The sequence below is a fragment of the Stegodyphus dumicola genome, chromosome 1 (genome assembly GCF_044657685.1).
Source record: "Stegodyphus dumicola isolate Sdum_Otavi_A_Nest chromosome 1, ASM4465768v1".
In the NCBI taxonomy this organism is placed as follows: Eukaryota; Metazoa; Arthropoda; class Arachnida; order Araneae; family Eresidae; genus Stegodyphus; species Stegodyphus dumicola.
Genome location: NC_140768.1, coordinates 173,389,038 through 173,407,779, shown reverse-complemented (window position 1 = coordinate 173,407,779; position 18,742 = coordinate 173,389,038). Strand labels below are relative to the sequence as shown.

Genomic DNA, 18,742 nt, shown 5'->3' with positions numbered 1-18,742 from the left:
ATGAAATATAACATGGTAGAAAATCCTTGTTCACACAAATACTAGGTTGTGCATAAAGGTAATAAAAATTTAATAGCTTTATTTGAAATGTCTTTAAATTCTTTTTTCGGTTCAGCCAAAAGTTAAACATGTTATTTTTGTAATCTTTAGTCAGAGTTCGAGCGCAGGAAAGTTCTATCAATTGCTCTTTTTCTTCACGGGATTTTTGAATTAAATAGTTAAAAATACTTTGTTTTTTTTGCGTACCACCTACTTTTCTCTTGTGTACCACTAGTGCTACGCGTACCATCGGTTGAGAGTCACTGATCTCAACTAACTATGAAAGCAACAAAATAAAATATTAACTTAGCTTTAGTTTCCTCACGACTTGTGTATTCAAATGAAAAATAACACATATATAAATATAAATCTCCTTTTTGACTTTCTCTACTAGCTGGAAGCTGTAACTTTTTAGTTGGCTATAATACTAGCGTTCCTAATGAAGGCTACAAGTAGCAGCTGGGTCGGTTAATCTACTCTAAAAATCACTTTTATCAGCCGTGCCTAATGTTCGACGAATAGTTTTAATTTAACAACGGCTTTTGATGCAAGGCTGATCGGCGGCCTTAGCAACAACAAAATATCCTCACTTCAAATAATGCGGTTACGATTCTTCTTCTCAACTTTATTTACGGCGCTTGCGTATAAAATTTGTATAGATCTCAGGACTGAGCGATTACGTGACGAACCGAGATATAAAAGAAAAATCAAAAGTAAACTCTCAGTTGTAAGTTAAACTTTTTTTCGACTTTTAGGGCTCGAAATTTAGAAGCATTATAAAAAAAATGCTACGTTATTACCTATCAATCGAATGGACAATGCAAAATTATACGTAAGAAAATAAATCCATTGTATTTTATCATGTATATATAAGAAATTAAAGAATACGTTCTGTTACTTCTAAATATTTGCTAAATGTATAGCGGAAGTCAGCGATTTCTTAAATGTAAATCGTTAATATTTTGAATTTTCGATTCATTAGGTAGTTATATAATATGCTTATCAAAAATTATTATTTAATATGTTTTGAGGCCATTAGGTTATTTCAAAGCAGGAGACATGAAAAATAAGCAATGCCGTAGCCGTGACTCGAACCTCGGACCTCTCGAATATGCGCCGAGTATGCTGGCCATTACACCACGAAGCCATGCTAAGAAGGCGGGAAGTACCTTATATACTTCCCCTCTTAAAGGGAGACTGGGGATTAGGGAACCCAATCGCCAAATCCTGGTGGTGGAGCATCATTTTAGTTCGGGCTCCACTGTGGAGATATTAGGTTATTTCGAAGCAGGAGACATGAAACATGAGCAATGCCCTCGCCGAGACTCGGACTTCTCGAACACGTGCCGAGTGCGCTAGCCATTACTTTACGAAGGCGGAAGAAATACCCTATTGTGTAATTAATATTCAATTTTTATAAGTTTTTTACTATTAGTCTATTATTGCATTAATATCTCTCATGTCGCTTCTTTCTGATCCTCTCTTTTTGAGAGAAACTATACGCACACGGATCGCGATGCCACAAAGTTTGGGAAACTCTGCCGTAATATTTTCTCATATTTATTCCATAATTTTTAGAATTAACTTAATTTCAAATGTCAATGCAAATGATCAAGCGTTTTTATAAAGATGGATTATTTGAATAAATTGCGGCACACACTTTTAGCTCTATAAAAAATCGAATTATAGCGATATATCCATCCTCTGAATATACTTCATTACTGGATATAGTTCCTGCGTAAATTACGACATTCAATCGATCATATGTCAAATCGTACATAACAACGTCAGTTCAGTATGTTTAATTTCTAGCCAGGGTTTCTTGGCGGGCAGAATTAATGCGTTAAGGAACATGTTTGCTTATCGAATTAACGGGCAGTCCACAAACCTTTCATAGATCGTCAATTGTCAGCAGTGATGGGACTGGTGTTTGATCTCGTTGAACATTTTTATTGATAAGCACATGCATGCACAGTGCTCTCAGAATTCATTTTCATTCCTTTCACACCGAATGAAAGCAACTGGACGGGTGAATGATTTTATATTCAAATTTTTCGCTTCAGGGGGTGTCTTCAATTTCAGCGTTAACAGAAAATCTGACGTTAGCGATTATCCACCTTTTGGAGAACACGCAACTTTACTCCAAATATCACGCCTCAAACTGAATCGCTCTAATTTTTTTCCCTATCTTTATCATCGTCTTTCTCCCCCCCCCATACAAAATCATGATGAATGTACCGCCAGAGCACGTTTTATTATTATTTTTATCCCGCAGTAAGTTCATTTCTGTGTCACTCTTTCCTTGCTTGATGCACTGGGGACCCATTCCTAACCGTTCTGTTAAATTCTCCCCTTTCGCCAAAAGAAAATTTTAAACAAAACAAGAAAAACTAAATCAGGATGCAACTCCCTGCGGGGATAAGGGATAGAATGCGAAAAAGAAAAAAAAAAAAAAAGAGGGGAGCACCATGGAGGTAGGGGAGAACGCGTGCCGGCTTGGCACGTGCAAATTTTTTTACCTTCTTTGTGCCCTTGAACAACGGGGTGCAGCGAGTGAGAGGCGTTTATGGGAGATATAGAAAGTGTATTTTTATGCCCTCCTCCCTATCCCTGGGGCTATACATCATAACGTAGCCCGCAGAGTCGTTGAATATTCGCCGCTGGTATCCAAGTGCCAAGGTTCGGAATTGATTCTAATTGTATGTCCACATTTATTTTTCAACACCGTAATGTTTTATATAATGAAGTAAAAGCGTATTTGGTGCATGCGTCAACTTTATTGGAAGAAAGTTATTTTAGATCTGAATTTCTGACTGAATCCCAAAAGACAGATCGATTCTTCAACAGTTTTTACTTAGAACTGTCACTGAGAGCTTATATATCATAATCTGTAGTCATTCCAAAAGGCTTAAAGATTAACTTGTTTTATCTTTTATATATGTGTATATATATATATATATATATATATACATATAAGATAAAACAAGGCACGGTTTTACAAACAAATAAAACAAATATATACATAATATGTATGTAAAGCATATATATATATAAATATCTTCTAATTCTTCTCCTTAAAAAAGTTTATATTCTTCATGCTAGTAGGTATCTCCCTTGAAATTGTGTAATTTTTGGCTAATAGCTTTTTAGCTATTTATGTTAATTATATATTTGCCTAACTAGGCTTTCTTGTATAGTTGTTTTCTTGCTTAATAGTAAGTTTTACATTTACAATTGAAATTGCAATCGCTTTGGGAAAAGAAATAATACAATTGAGACTAACTTTATTAAGATAATTAAGTTTAATTTTTCTATTAATGAAAATACGCTTAATCTCAATTGTTATCGTTTGACGCAACGCGCTAACCGTATTAACTTAATTCGAGTTTTGAGCCGGTTTTCCCTTTATAAGCCCGACTTAAACCTCGGGTTGGGCTAATTTACCATTTGTTGCAATTCTTTGTACATATTTACTGTGTATTTGAAATGTTTTTAATTATTTGCAAGCATCATTTTAAAAATTATAAAAATTTTTTGTATTAAAATTTATTAGTTTTCCCTCATCCCTATTTGATTTTGAAGTTATCACGTTTTGTAATTTTTACATTAAGTTTTTACGCGATAACTTAAGACTTCGTTAGTATTGTTTGTTGTTTTTACATGATGTAACTATTTTACTCTGGAACTACAGTGTCAAATGTACTTTTTAGCAATAGCTTTTAAACATTCCTCTTCTTAGCAAATATAAATCAAAGGAATATATAACAAAGATAAAACAAATATATGTATATCAAAGATTGAATTAAATTAAAAACATTAATAAATCGAAATGAATTTCATAATACTTGCGCAATAGTTGCAAAATATTTAAAATAATAATTTATTTACTAATGCATTATTGTGTATATTATCTCCTCAGATAAAGTTTTCTTTTTTATAAATTTTTCAAGATTCAATTTTAAATGCTTCTAAGTTATTTCATTCAAATACAATTCCACTAACTTTATCTCAGGCGATAATATACTCAATAATCCATTAGTAAATAAATTAATATATATAAATTTAACAAATATTCTATCATTCATATAAAGCTAATTTAAATTTTAAATTATGAAAATTCAATTGTATACAAATAAAATATTAATTATTGCTGCGAACTAATTTGCAATATCATTCAAATTCAAAAATCATATCTAAAAACATGAAAAAATATTTAATCCAAAAAATCAATTCCCAAAATTTTTAAGAAAATTCTAAGACTAAATTAATTTGCATAAAGTGAATAATTGTTGAGCATGCAGGAGACAGATCTTTTCAAGGGGAAGTTTCCTCCAAACCTAACTCTCCAATTACTCAATACGTGTTTCGTCATCTATATAGGCATGGGTAAAGAATTATTCAAAACCAAAAGTAGTGAATTGCTTAAATAAGAAATTTAACTATAAAAGAATTCGAGAAATTTAGTAAGCAAATCGACTAGGTAACAAAATTGTTAATTAAAACTACATTGCTAATGTAATTAAGAGTATAAATCCAAAGTAATATAGATATCCTTGCCTATACTGGAACTTCCCCGACACGAATTATGCATGTGAACTGAAATAAACTAAATAAATACAATCTATAAAAAATAAAACAAAAATAATACAAAAAGGGCAATTAGTAGTTTTAATTTAACTTACCTTGTAACTATATATTTTTGTACGCGGTAGCATGAAGTAGCATTTGCTAAACAAAGTGAGGTTGAGCAGTTTGTTTCTGCTAAATGTGTAAATAGAGGGCGTTGATACTATGTAAAGTTGAGTGTTAAGCTGCTATCTGTGCGATCTATTGTGAAAACATAGCTGCAAACTCTAAAGTAATGTAAAATGCTTGTCCTGTGTGAAAAAAATGTTGTTAACTGCTATAGAATAGTAAAAATGTTGCTAATTGATATAGAATAGTAAAAATGCAAGTAATGAGTGAAAAATGATGTTAATGTTCTTGTAAATGTTTCGAAAATTCGAAATGTTCGAATGTTCGAAAAAAATTTAATTTAATTTAATAAAGTTCGAATTTTTTTAATTTAAATTTAATATAACTTAATTTAAATTTATTTAAAATTCCTATATTTTTTTAAGTTTACAAAAAAAATTTTTTTATTGAATTGAAAAATTTATTTTTTGGATAATAATTTTATTGGAAGAAATTTTTTGAATTTAACTAAATTTATTAAAACTGAAGTTCAACTAGTATAATTAAATCAAAACTTTAACTATATATTGGCCAAATGTAAGGAAAATTAGAAAAAGGTAAAAATCTTCACTTAATTCGGGCTGTAACTGAGACTTTTGAAAAGAGCAAGCACTTCATTAATAAAAGAAAAAAAATCCACTAATCATTAAGAGTATCATATGCATATTTACAAGAATTAATTAATTCATATTTACAAGAATATATATGTATAAAAGACTAGAAATATTTAAGACAAAAATCAAAAATATGTTGTGAAATTTATCAAATGGCTTCCAACATATTCGGGCTACACGAAAAAGAAGAAAGTATTGGTTTTAAAAATGAATGTTATGTTATTTAGCAAAAGTATGCTTCATAGAGCTGATCAGAAATAAACGATGCTTAAATAGCAACTCGGTATTTTTAATACAGAATACAAGCGCAATTTTATTTATATTAACTGTCGAACCTATAAATTAATTAACCATAAATACATAGCAAAAAATTTCTTATTTTGTAATTTATTTTTCATTCAATGAGGATAGCTGAAACAGATTTCATTTCGGGTATTGAGATTTTCCTTTAAATTGAAACTAATTTTAAATTAACATTTCCGTAATTAACTCATTCGACTGGTCTAAAAATTTGTCGCGTGATAGTATAATATATTTGGCTGAAAATTTCATTCTATAACATATCTTTTCGTATCAGTAGTAATTAATTTCTAAATGATTGAAATACATACAAGATGTTCTTAGAGATTAGCTGTAGACTTAGTTTCTTTAAAATTGACGCGGAAGAATGCACTCCCAATAAAACATTATTTTTAACATAAGATGAACGTTTTATGAAAATTCCTTCAACTTTTTGGATTAGAAATTTCCGTTAAACAAATTGACTTTTAATACAGATTCCGCACGTTAAAGCTTTGTTTAATACACTTTTATATAAAAACCAGATTTACACACTTTTAATTATAAAAATCATTGATATACGAAGTGTGACACACACTCACACAAAAAAAAGGAGACCAATAGATCATTGTACTTACAGAATCAGTTTTCCGTGACATTATCACCTTCAAAATAGTCCCCTTCAGAATCCATACACTTCTGCGTTCGGTGCTGCCATCGCTGGTAACAGTTCTGAAAGGAGGTTCTTGGAAGGCCCTTCAGGAGATTCTCCGTTTTTGCCTGAACCTCCTCAACTGAGGTAAAATGGGTTTTCTTTAAGCAAGATTTAACTTTAGGAAAAAAAGTCACATGGAGCCAAATCAGGTGAATAAGGAGGATGCCCCATTACAGTAATGTTTTTGCTGATCATAAACTGCTTGACAGATAGGGCCGCGTGAGCGGGTCCGTTGTCCTGGTGCAGCAGCCATCCATCCCTCCTCACCTCTGACCTTTTTTTTTTTTTTTTTTTTTTTTTTTTTCCGAATTTTTTCACGAAGTCCTTTTAGTACTTCAATGTAGTTGTGTTGTTAACAATCTGACACTTGGAACCCACTTAATCATGATGAACATGCTGGGTGTAGCGAATCAACATCAAGTTTCTTGTGAAACTTAAGAAATCAGCCACGGAGGAAACATTTCAAATCATAACCGAGGCTTATTGGAGATGAAACTTTGTCTCGTGCAGGTGTGTTTGAATGGCATAAGCGGTTTTCGGGGAAAAGGGACAGTGCGGAAGATAGAGTTTCATCTCCATAAGAGAGAGGGAGGGCCTCGGTTAACATTTGAAATGTTTTCTCCATGGCTGATTTCCTAAGTTTCACAAGAAACTTGATGTTGATTCGCTGTTTAGTTGTTACATTAGACATTTTTCCGGCAGAGTGCAGTTACACGTGTTCACTCAATGACGCTGGCGTGGTCGGTTAAGTCGAAACTGGCCTCATGAATAGAGGAGATGTGTGGCATGACGTCACCAAAACAGTTGTTGCCAACAGCACTCTTTTCAAGATACACGCTTAGTCTCCTTTTTTGGTGTGTCACACCTCGTATATTAGAGAACAGATTTATTGATTTAGACCATCTGTCCGTGTCTTCTACCAATGTAACTCAGGACATTTTGGAATACATTTAAGGAACAGCTGCCAAACGAAACGCTGTTCGTACTGGTGGCAAATAGTTTATATATGTATAATTTTTTACCCAATTGAAGCATTATAAATTTTTAACTAACTGGAAATTTTTCTCCGCTTAAGTTATGTGAAATGTTATTTATACATATAGATATTGTTGCGTTCTACGGGTTCGTGGGTTTGGAGTATTTGACGATAACACTTGATGAAGAATCAAAACACAATTTATTCGCCATTATTACACAGGAGAGTTCCAAAGACACATTTACAGTCGTCGAAAAACTACGATAAACAAGCTGAAACAATCAGCAACACAGCCTTCAGGCTACAATGCTATAAAGGTGAAGACAAGCACCGTTATAGCAAAGCACTAAAATACAGCTCCCAACTTGGTTTGGTCGCTCTCAAGCTAACTTATAAACTCAAGATACTCCTACTGAACTCACTTACTATCTCCGCGTGCAGGCAGGGTATATATATATATATATATTATATAGCTTTTAATTTACATTCGAGAACATTCCCGAGGAAAACCGCTAAGAATGCGTTCTAGAGTGTTCTCGCTACGTCTATGGGATATGGCCACTTCTGTCGCCAAACGGGAGATTTCGCGCCAAATCTAGCAACCCTGCCTTTCCCTGCGTCTTTCTGGCAACCCTAAACTCACTTTGCCTGGAAGCTATCTTACCGAAGCTGAGCATTTCGCAACAATATACATGTATAATGGGAACAGCTTTAGTGTAGCCCATTCAGAATTTTAACCAAATATTATTGTCAAGAATGGTGATAAATGATATGATATGGCAACCACACCGGTTTACGAGCATGTGGTAACCCATACTATTCGGCATACGCAATGTAAACAACCATAAATTTCTGATTTCTAAAGAGGATGGAATTACGGCTACAGCTAACATAGTGGTCAATTACATTTATTCAATTTCAGTACAAATTACCGAGATATTCATTTACTCAAAGTTAAATGCACGTGCCCCTGTATTCTTACTTTTCCGGCGTATCTTTCTCTTAAAATTTGTCTCGCTCTGCATTGCACGGGGAAATGCAACATTTTAAATTAGAATTCTACTATAATTAACTATCCAAACACAAAATTCGTAACACTATTTTCGGCGATTGTTTAACACTCACACATTGTGGAGAATACTGTTTTGGAAATAAGATTTTTGCATTTAGTTATGGATTGCTCTAAACCTGCTGTGAGTGATGTTGTAATTAAGTATCGGGAGATTTTAAAGGAAAATTTAAGGCAGGAGTTTTCAAACAAGCGTAAAAGTTTGGGAAAGCTAGGCATTCCAAACAGATATTTTATGTATGAACTAACAAGAGAGTACGAACGGTTTAGAGAATTTTTAATAGATTGTGGATTATTGAAAGATAAGTTTGTTGTGAAAAATATAAGGTGCCATGTAAAGGTATCTTACATTTGGGAAAGTTAAGCAAAGGTGAGATTTTCGGGCATTCTTTTTAAAATTACAACCTTTTAACCTTAATCATTTTCATTAATCATTCCTTAATATTTTTGTCTTTTAATTTCGTGTATAATAGTCCTAAATTTATTTCTAATATCCACGATTTCTGGTGAAATCAAGATGACCGCCATTTTTGAAACATGGAGTTTCGATGAAAATCTCGACCATTTAACCATTTTTCAAGATAACGTATTTCACGCGCTTTGGCGCCAAAAAAATTCGCGAAACTTTGAAGCTGGGCTATACTGAAGCTGTTCCTGTACATGTTTGTAAACTTTTCCCATGACCTCTTACCCATAGTGTTAGAAACTGTTTTCATAAATATCTTCACCGTATTTTTTTTTTTTTTTTTTTTTCTTTTTAAGTTGCACTTAAAAGTACATGCGTAGAAACGATATTTAAAGAAATAAAGCTTAAAAACAACCATTTTCGCAAACCATGTATGTTTGCTATAATTCAGTAATATTCACTATTTAATCCAATTATATTAAGTATTCTTCTCTTTTTAAATTTCAAATATATGACTCAGTATTGAACAGCTAACTAATTAATCAAGATCATCTTTTATTGCAGTTTTCTGTCTTCAGAATTCCGACTAATGGCCGAAATTTCTTTCCCCTCACTTACGAAGTTCCATCTTCACGCACGTCATGCCTATCGGCTCTTGAGGGTTTATCATTCCACACTTGAGTGTTTAAGCACTTGCGATAAATTTGCAAAAACAAAACAAGAAAGACTTCTACCGCAAAATGGAATCGCAGTCCATTTGTTGCTCTGGGCCTCTTATCAAAAGGGAGAGGGGTTAAAAGCCAAGCCAAACAGCGAATAAAAGGACATCTGAATTAAATAGCTCTAAATTATAAAATTTAATCGTTTTGCTGAGAAATATCTTATTACTCGGCGAAAAATATATCAGTTTATTAATATTCGGAGCTATTTAAATGTTTGAATGGTTTAGAGAAGTGGTCTTATACATATATCAGCCTTAAAAATATGATTATTGAATTTAACTTCTCCTTTAATAGTTAATTTGGCTCGATTTAAAGTTTAAGACTTAAACTAACCACAGAGAAAATAAAGTTCAAAAGCTGAAATTTATGAAGCCATAACATGGGCTAGCCTGCAATTTATTTTATAAGCTTTTATGAAAGACGTACATGAAAAGAGCAAATATACCTAATATCTCTAAATTCCGTTATTCAGCACAATAAATAAATTTTAAAAAATTAACCCTTTCCCCTCAAAAATCTGAAAGCTTTCAGATTTTATATTATGCCTAAAGCGGCCTTTTTTTAACGTTTTGTGTGTTACTTTTATTTATTAAATATCATGTTCTTCGCACTTAAACCAGAAAATTCAATTCAAGAGCAATATCACAAAATATTTAAAATCTTCAGAATTTCCGATACACAATCTCGCGCGCTGGAGATAAAAATGTTCTTTTTTTTTCCTTAATCGTTGAGTTTTTTAACTCAAAAACTCATAAATGCTTTACAAAACATGAAATAGATAATACAACAAATTCCAAATTTGGACTTCCGGATGTCCATATTCGGGCGGTGACGTACGTTATTCAAAATTGGATGGCTCTAGGCACCGTTGTTTTATCACGGTGCGAGAAACATAGATACACTTATGCGGATTCCTCATTATTTAATTTCTTTAAATATAATACAGGGCTCTAATATTTGGTGGCAACAATTTAAAAAGTGATTCGCCGTTTATAATGAATCAACGCAAAATGCCAAAGCGAAATTAATAGCCCCTCTGGGCAAATTGTCCCTTTTTTGCTAATAAAACATAAGCATCTTTCTTCTGCGTAATTTAAGAATAAATATTGTTTATGCCTCCAGCCTACTACGTTAATGAATATTTTCACTTGCTCTTAAAATAGTTTTAATCAGTTTATTTTCATAATGATTTTGCATTTTCTGCTGTAAATTTATTAAAATTAATTAGAAAATTACATCAAAAACAAACCAGCTTCTTCATTTTTGAAAACTGATCTGAAGCTTTTCTCCGAATGTTCAAAATACGTAAATTTTAATTTGATGCAATAAAACTGTTGAAAACTCAGAATCATCATGGTTTTCTAATTATCCTTTTTTCGCGTCCTCTGCGTTGTCTTTCGCTGTATTCCCCCCTTCCCTGCTATTACACCACCTTAAAATAAAAGCTGAAAAGACAGGTGTATTTTTCTTTGAAAAAGAACACGAATGGGTTTCTGCTATTTTCTGTTCTAGAATCCATAAATGTCAGCTGTAATTTATGCCCTGCGTATGCTGCTGTTTTTCTTAACTGATTCCATTTTTACACATTTATGGTCGTTACCCCTCCTAATTGAATTATCTTGCTTTCATTTCGCTCCTAGTAAAAGCTGTGAAGACAGGCGAATATTTCTCCAAAATTCAAAATATAAATTTATGTAATGTAATTTATCCATTTTTATAGATACATAAAATTCACCAATCTAATCCTGAATCTAGCATTAAGAGAATATCATGTTTCTGTTAATTATGTTTTACGCATAATAGAATTTTTAGTTCAAAGAGATTTGAGTCCCGAAGGACTATTACTTTCGTTTTGGAATTTTGCGTCGGACTTCTATAAATGTCGGTTCACTTTTCAAACTATTGCCAGAAAATGTTAGAGGCCTGCATTATATTTGAAGAAATTAAATAATGAAAAATCTGCATAAATGTATGTATATTTCTCGCATTCTGATAAAACAACGGTATCTAGAGCCATCCAATTCTGAATGACGTAATCCTACTGCGAATATGGGCATGTGAAAGCCCAAATTTGAAGTTTGGAATATGTTTTATTATCAATTTCATATTTTGTAAAACTTTAACGAATTTTTTATTAACAAACTCAACAATTTGAAAGCGAGCAGTGGCAACACTCTGCGGGGGAAAAAACCTTTTATTCTCTAGCGCGTAGGCTCATTTTAAATTTATTTTGCGACACTGCTATTAAACTAAATTTTATGGTTTAAGTGCAAAGAACATGATATTTATTAAAAAAAAAAGGTAACACACAAAACGTTTAAAAAACGCCCCTTTGGACGTTATTTAAAAATCTTATACATTTCAGTTTTTACTATTTTTATTTCAGTTATTCTTAGAGTCGTTAAATCAGAAGACCTTTAAATATGGGATTTAATCCAAGTTCCTTCTACGATAAGGAAATACTGGTGATTATTTTAGAATTTTGAACTTTTCACTTCTTTCGCGAAGTAAAGGAAACATCGTAATCATGAAAAATTTCGGATATCATATTTTAACGGCAATATCCAATTTGACCGTTCCCGAATCCATTTGGGGGATTTTTAGCGTGACATCAGTATATACGCACAGAATAAAAGAAAAACTTTTCTCCAAAACGGATTGTAAAATGGATTCAAAACGGATATTTTCGTCACGTCTGTACGTACGTACACTGCGCCAAAGAAAAAAAAAAAAAAGAAAAAGAAAAAAGAAAAAAAAAAAAAAAAAAAAAAAGACAGTTCGATTCTCCCATTCTACTAGGGCGATCGACGAAATTCAACTTGCGTTTTTCATATCTCGAAAGCGCGACTTAGGATATGTATTAGATTTATATGTAGCATTGTTTTAGTATAGGTATTTTGACACAAAAACCGGACTTTTTCTGAAATGACATGGCATTTGTTTTCCATATTTCGAATTTACAACTCAGATTATGCCAAACTGCCAAGTTTTGTAAAAATCGCCCGAGTAGTTTCTTAAAAATTAGCCCTCAAAAGTTTAGCTCCTCCATGTTCATTATATTTGATAATATGTAATAGGGGGACTGGAAAGTAATGTCGTTTCTGCGCATGTGGACAACAACATGCTAAGGGCAGAAGTGGAAGCAAATCCATGTCAAACACTCTTAACCAACCTTGGTCAACCATCCAAGAACATTAAAGCAGAATGGAAAAATAAACAAAGCAGGTGTTTGAGTCCCCTATAATCTGTCCGAAAAGAACAAAGCCAACCTATCGATCACATGCAACGTATTGCTTCAACGGCTCCATACAGAACCGTTTTTTGATCGTTTGATTAGTGGAGATAAAAAATCAATCCTATATGATAATCCAAAACTCAGAAAGGCAGTTTTAATAGGGTTTACAAAAGGTTTACATAACGAAAAGGCGCTTCTGGGTGTTTGATGGAGTATTCACGGAACTGTTCATTTGGAATTGCTGAAACCTGGAAAAACTGTTAATGTAGACCTTTATTGTGAACAATTGTGAACCAATCTTTAATCGAAAAATATCTGCCGATTGTCAACGGAAAAGGCGTTATTTTGCAACACGACAATGCAAGACCGCACTGTGCAAGGCGAACACTGAAAAATATAATGAAATTGGCGTGGGAGGTACTGCCTCATTCACCCTATTCGCCCGATATCGCATCCTCGGATTTCCATTTATTCCGATCCCTACAACATTTTCTCAGTGACAAAAAAAAATTGAAAACTTAGGTCATGTCCAAAATGCCATCTCGAGATATTTTACTCAAAAACCAATTGATTTTTATCGGTCTGGGATTGAATTCGGCATACTAGATGGCAAAAGGTTGCTGATAACGAAGGTGATTATATTATTGACTAGCAGCTTCGCTGCCAGCCTTCGTCTGGCTTTTAAATGTACCGGAAAAATGGCTGAAAGGAACACCAAAAGTTAAATTTAAAAACTGCGTAAAATTTTACTCTGCAAAACAACTTCATAAAAAAACGTTATTACGTATAACAAAATTACAATGAAATAAGCAATATCTTTTAATAAAAACATTAATTATCCCAATAAATTAATTAACCAACTTCCCTTTGCAAAATCTTAAGAACTGAAATTGTATAAAGGAGGTTAAGAACTTTGTTTCCTAAAAAAAAATCACTCAAAATTTTCGATATCTTAAAAACAGTGAAATGAGCAATAAATAACATAAAAGAATACAAAAAACAAAAAATTCTGAAAAGCAAAGTATAATTAATGATATTTTATCTTATATTTTCAAGAGAAAAAAATTACAATGAAATAAGCTATATCCCTTAATACAAATATTAATTATCCTAATAAAAAAAAATTAACCAAATTTCTGTTGAAGAAAAAAAATTACGCAAAACTTTTCAATATCTTACAAACAGTGAAATAAGCAAAAAATAACAGGAAAGAAACTCAAAAAATATAAAATTCCTCTAAAAAGAATTTTACTCTGCAGAACAACTTTTTTAAAAAAAAATCAATAAAAATATATTATATATATAAAAAAATGACAATGAAATATGCCAATCTCTTAAAAACAGTGACATAAGAAATACGATGGAAATTTGTTGCCAAAGCCATATTTCTAAAAGAATGTTGTCAAAATCACATTTTTAAAGATGGGAGATGTGAGAAGGTTACTCGGAAGCTTCATATAAAAAATGTTTTAAAAATACAAAATATTATGATTTTCCCAAAATTCTTCTTGTAAAAGCAGTCGCAAGGATGAAAGTTTAACGTGTCCAAAAATTAAAGAAAAATAAACTGTACCTTTTTAAAAATAAACTTTTTTAGAAAAAATCCAATTGAAAAGGTGTTAAGCTCACTTTGTTAAATAAATTCGTATTCAATCGATTTATTGAAACACGAAAGTTATTTTAAGTTCGTAAAATAGCTAAGTGCCTACGTTTCATGACGATGTGAAAATGGAGTGTGTAGAGTAAAATCTCGCTTTCCTATAGCCCATTATGTCTCAAAATGACGTGATTTCGTCACAAAACATAAAATAAAAAAAAGTTCGAATTCGAATTTCGAAAAAATCGCTTCGAGGTGCAGTGGCTTTTGTCTAGATGCGCCTATGTACTAAATTTCGTAGCCGTGGGTCTATTAGCTTACGCGCAGCGCGAACGAAAGACACACTCACACAGAGAGAGACAGACTCTTTCTTTTATTATATGTAGAGATTAAAAATAAAAACTTGTTACAAATTTATTTGTTTGAATTTAATGTAAGAAAGCGGCATTACTTTCCGGTTCCCTTATTATTAATATCTCTTTTTATTAAACTTACTTGAGATTTCCTTTGATATTTCGAAATTTAGGTTCATTCCATATAAAATTCGCCCCCTTTCTTATGATTTATTTTTTAAATTTGTATTTTTAAATAATTTTTATAAATTTTTGGAAAAACATTTTGAATTATAACCTATAAAATTTTTGCCATCATCTTAAAGTGCATGTATTTCTAAGCATACCTGCAAAAAATTAGAGTATTTTATTCAAAATTTTCTAAGGTATGCGTGACTTTATATTTTGGTGCGTTTTGAAATTTGGTCTATTATTATAAGCGATAATAACGAAAATGTGGTGTACGCAGTTTGTTAAAATTATTTGAAAGTATAAACGATGACCTTTCTTTGCCCGCTCGTGCACAAAGAAAAGAGGCAAAGGAAAATAGGTTAATATAAATTAAGGAGTTCACCAAGTGGCGTAAACTGAAACAATTTTTGGCGTAAACTGAAAAACATTCGCTAAGATAAATTTTTAAATTTCTCCATAAATGTCTCACCAAAAATTACAAAATTTAATTTTTAGGCATAATTTGAGTCGTACAATCGAAATGTGGAAAAAAAATGGTATGTTATTTCAGAAAAAACCCGATTTCGTGTCAAAATACCTATGTTAGAACAATGCTATATCTAAATCTAATATATACCTTACGTCACGTTTTGATACATGGAAAACGCAATTTGAATTTCTTCAATCGACCCAGTAAACCGACAGATACAGAACTGTCTCATTTCCCCCCCCGCAGTGTACGTGTGTATATGTATTTCGAATAACTCAAAAATGATTAGCCGTAGAACGTTAAAATTTTGTATGTTACAGCTATAACACCTAGTTGGGCACCTTCCCTTTTTATTGCAATCGGCAGTACTAAATGCATTATATGTATATATACTCACTCCCCTTTATTTTTGCAATCGTTGATCGTAGGTGTATAGTTCTTGTGTAATGTAATACGAGTGTGCTGCAACCCTCCTTGCCGATAATAATCGGCCTCGTGGTTAACGCACCTCACCCAGCAGAGACAAACAAATATGCAGATAAAAGATTAAAATACTTCTAGTGTTTTAAATAACGGAAATATATACTATGTTCTGGCAACGCAAATTAAAAAAAAAAAAATTCCGGACAAATAGCGAAATCTAACATTTAATGGGGGCTCCAGGTTCAAACACTTATATTTGTGAAACTTTTATTATTGTTATGAAAAAATAAACTTATTAATTTATTTATTAATATTTAATTTCGAAATTGGAAATTTTTTATCTCATTTTCAACTTGCCTTGAGGGATTGATTAGAGTCAGAATAATTTTAGGAAATAATTTAATAGGACGCACCAGAAAGTCACGTGGTGTCCGCATCAGATTTTTTTTTTTTTTTTGCTTTAAGCGAAATCTTAAGTAAAAATAAATTATGGAGGTCTATAGTTCAATTAATTTACAATTAAATACGTCTTCTTTATAAATAATATATCAATAAATGAGCTTCCTTCCTTACCAAGATCTTTTTCTTACATTGCGCTCATTTTTTTGTCTTAGTTCGTAGATTATATTATAATTTATTTTTTCAAACCGCAGTTGTTTTCACATCTACGATAACCAGACATAAGAAATATTATTTTAAAAATTACAGATATTTCCCGGTTTAAAAATGGGATCATGTATCGTAAGTTGAAAATATAACAGGTGTTATATTTAATTCCAAAATGCATCTGCTATGTTATTTAATACTGACCAGCAGAGTTTATTTAAATATGCTGAAAACACTCGGGGCGGGGGGAGAATGCAACATACAATGGAAGTACCCGATGCTAGTTAAGTTAGACTGAGAGTAATGCATCTAACAACAGAGAAAACGATACCGCTGTAATCCTTTTCTAATAACGATGTAAAAACACGGTTCATAATCATGCATTTTTCAGTCTGATGCGGTATGGAACCCACATAAAAATTTTCGATAGAAAAATGAGCTTATTCTCTCGCAGTTTTTAATGATTTTCGTCTTTCTAATCAAATGGTCCTAAAAGCTCAAGTTCCATCCAATGTTTCACCTAAATAAACTGTCAGTCGATTAAATGTGGCAAAAAATTTATCATAGTTAATCAGAAATCAATAACGCGTCAAAGAAACACACATTCTTCCTTATATAGAGAGTTTGCAAAACTTACAAATTTTTGATTAACAAAGTCTACGATTTGAAAGTGAGCAGTAGCAACACTTTTCGAAATAAGCATTTTTATCTGCAACGCGCAAGAGTGTTGCCACTCGGAAAAATGAGAGCGAAAATTAATGTTTTCGAAGTTTTTAATTAATATCTCGGCTGATAAAAGTCGTACGAAGATGGGTATAGTCGAAATGGCTTCCCACGAATTTTTGGAATCCGGAATAATGTACTGAATGTTTGCCGATGCTCTATTATTATTTCATCGTAAAGCTTAGAAATTTTTATTAACAAACTCTGGGATTTGAAAGCGAGCAGTGGCAACAACTTTCGAAATAACGCAGATTTTCATCCCCAGCTTGCGAGACTGTTGCCATCCGGAAAAATGAGGGCGAAAATTATCGTTTTTCCGAGGTTTTAATTAATATCTCTGATTTTAGCTAATTTTTTTTTAGTGGACGTCAACATTTCCGGGACGCGTAATGGCAGACCGCACATTGAGTTGAACAGTGTTAAACGAATGTCGCATACTGCGCATGCCCAGAAAAAAGTTGGCGTAATTATTATGTTGGCGCGATTTGAAAAGAAGATAAATACGGTATATGGTAAATGTACCGCCATCTGATTGTAAACAAATCTAGCGTTTAAATCTTCATAGAGTATAATGTAAATGTAAAGTAATTACTGTGTTAAAATACGATTTTTTCCTGTACTCCTCGAACAACTGGAAAGCTGAATGATACGATCAAGTATGAATTCGATTGAAGAGTGCAAAAAATGGGTAAAGGAAATCAGCGTAAATACAAATGCCGAGCGCAAGAACTGCAAACCAAATGCTATTGCAAGATTGCTTTCAGGTATGTATTTTTCCATTTCAGTAAATTTGATATGTTATAAATGCAAGTATGTTTACGTACTATGCCACAGTATCATCTTTCTTAATACACATACAGTTTAGCTTTTTTTTTTTTTTTTTTTTTTTTTAACATTTCCTAAATTTCTATATATTGTAACATTAAGAAAAAAGTTTTAAGGAATGATTTGTTTCCTTCAGAGGAATATAGCAAGTGTTTGTAAATAACCCTGAAGAATTTTACAGTTACTTAATGCTGTTTACTTAATTCTTTGAAATAAGAAAAAAAATCCGCCAACATACATTACCAAACTAGGAGAGAAAATCCAATTTACATTACTGAATTATAACATGTAAACAAATTAAATCTAAATAATGAATTATTACGAACATATGTTAACAAATATTAAATGCAAATTCAGCAAATTAGCCTAAATTAAAATGAAACATATATTAATAAAAAAAAGCAAATTCAATCAGTAAGGACGTTAAAATAACGAGTAAACAAAGTTCCATAATATTGCAATTGTAAGCATCACTGAACCAGACTGGACAGCAACGGACATCACGAATAAGCTAATGTAGGGTTGCTTACTCGCCAATATTTCTCCCCGCGCCAAATGTACACCATCAAGCATGCGCAGTAAGCGAAATTCGCTTAAGACTATCAACTCAATGTGCGGTCTGCCATTACGCTTTCTGGACCCAGAGAAGAATTGTACAAAGTTTGGTGACGATAGCTGTAGTAGTGACTGAGTTATTTGACGACAAACCAAACGTACATTCTTCTTTATATAGAGATTATCTATTGAATATTGCACTCAGTGTGGAAAACTGTATTATGTTGCGTA

General features: G+C 32.2%; 1 protein-coding gene across 1 annotated transcript in view; it reads left to right on the top strand.

Moving 5' to 3' along the window:
• The window catches only part of LOC118189821 (neural-cadherin-like), a 1,221,277-nt gene that overhangs the window by 519,291 nt on the left and 683,244 nt on the right, over window positions 1-18,742 (top strand). The window lies entirely within an intron of this gene.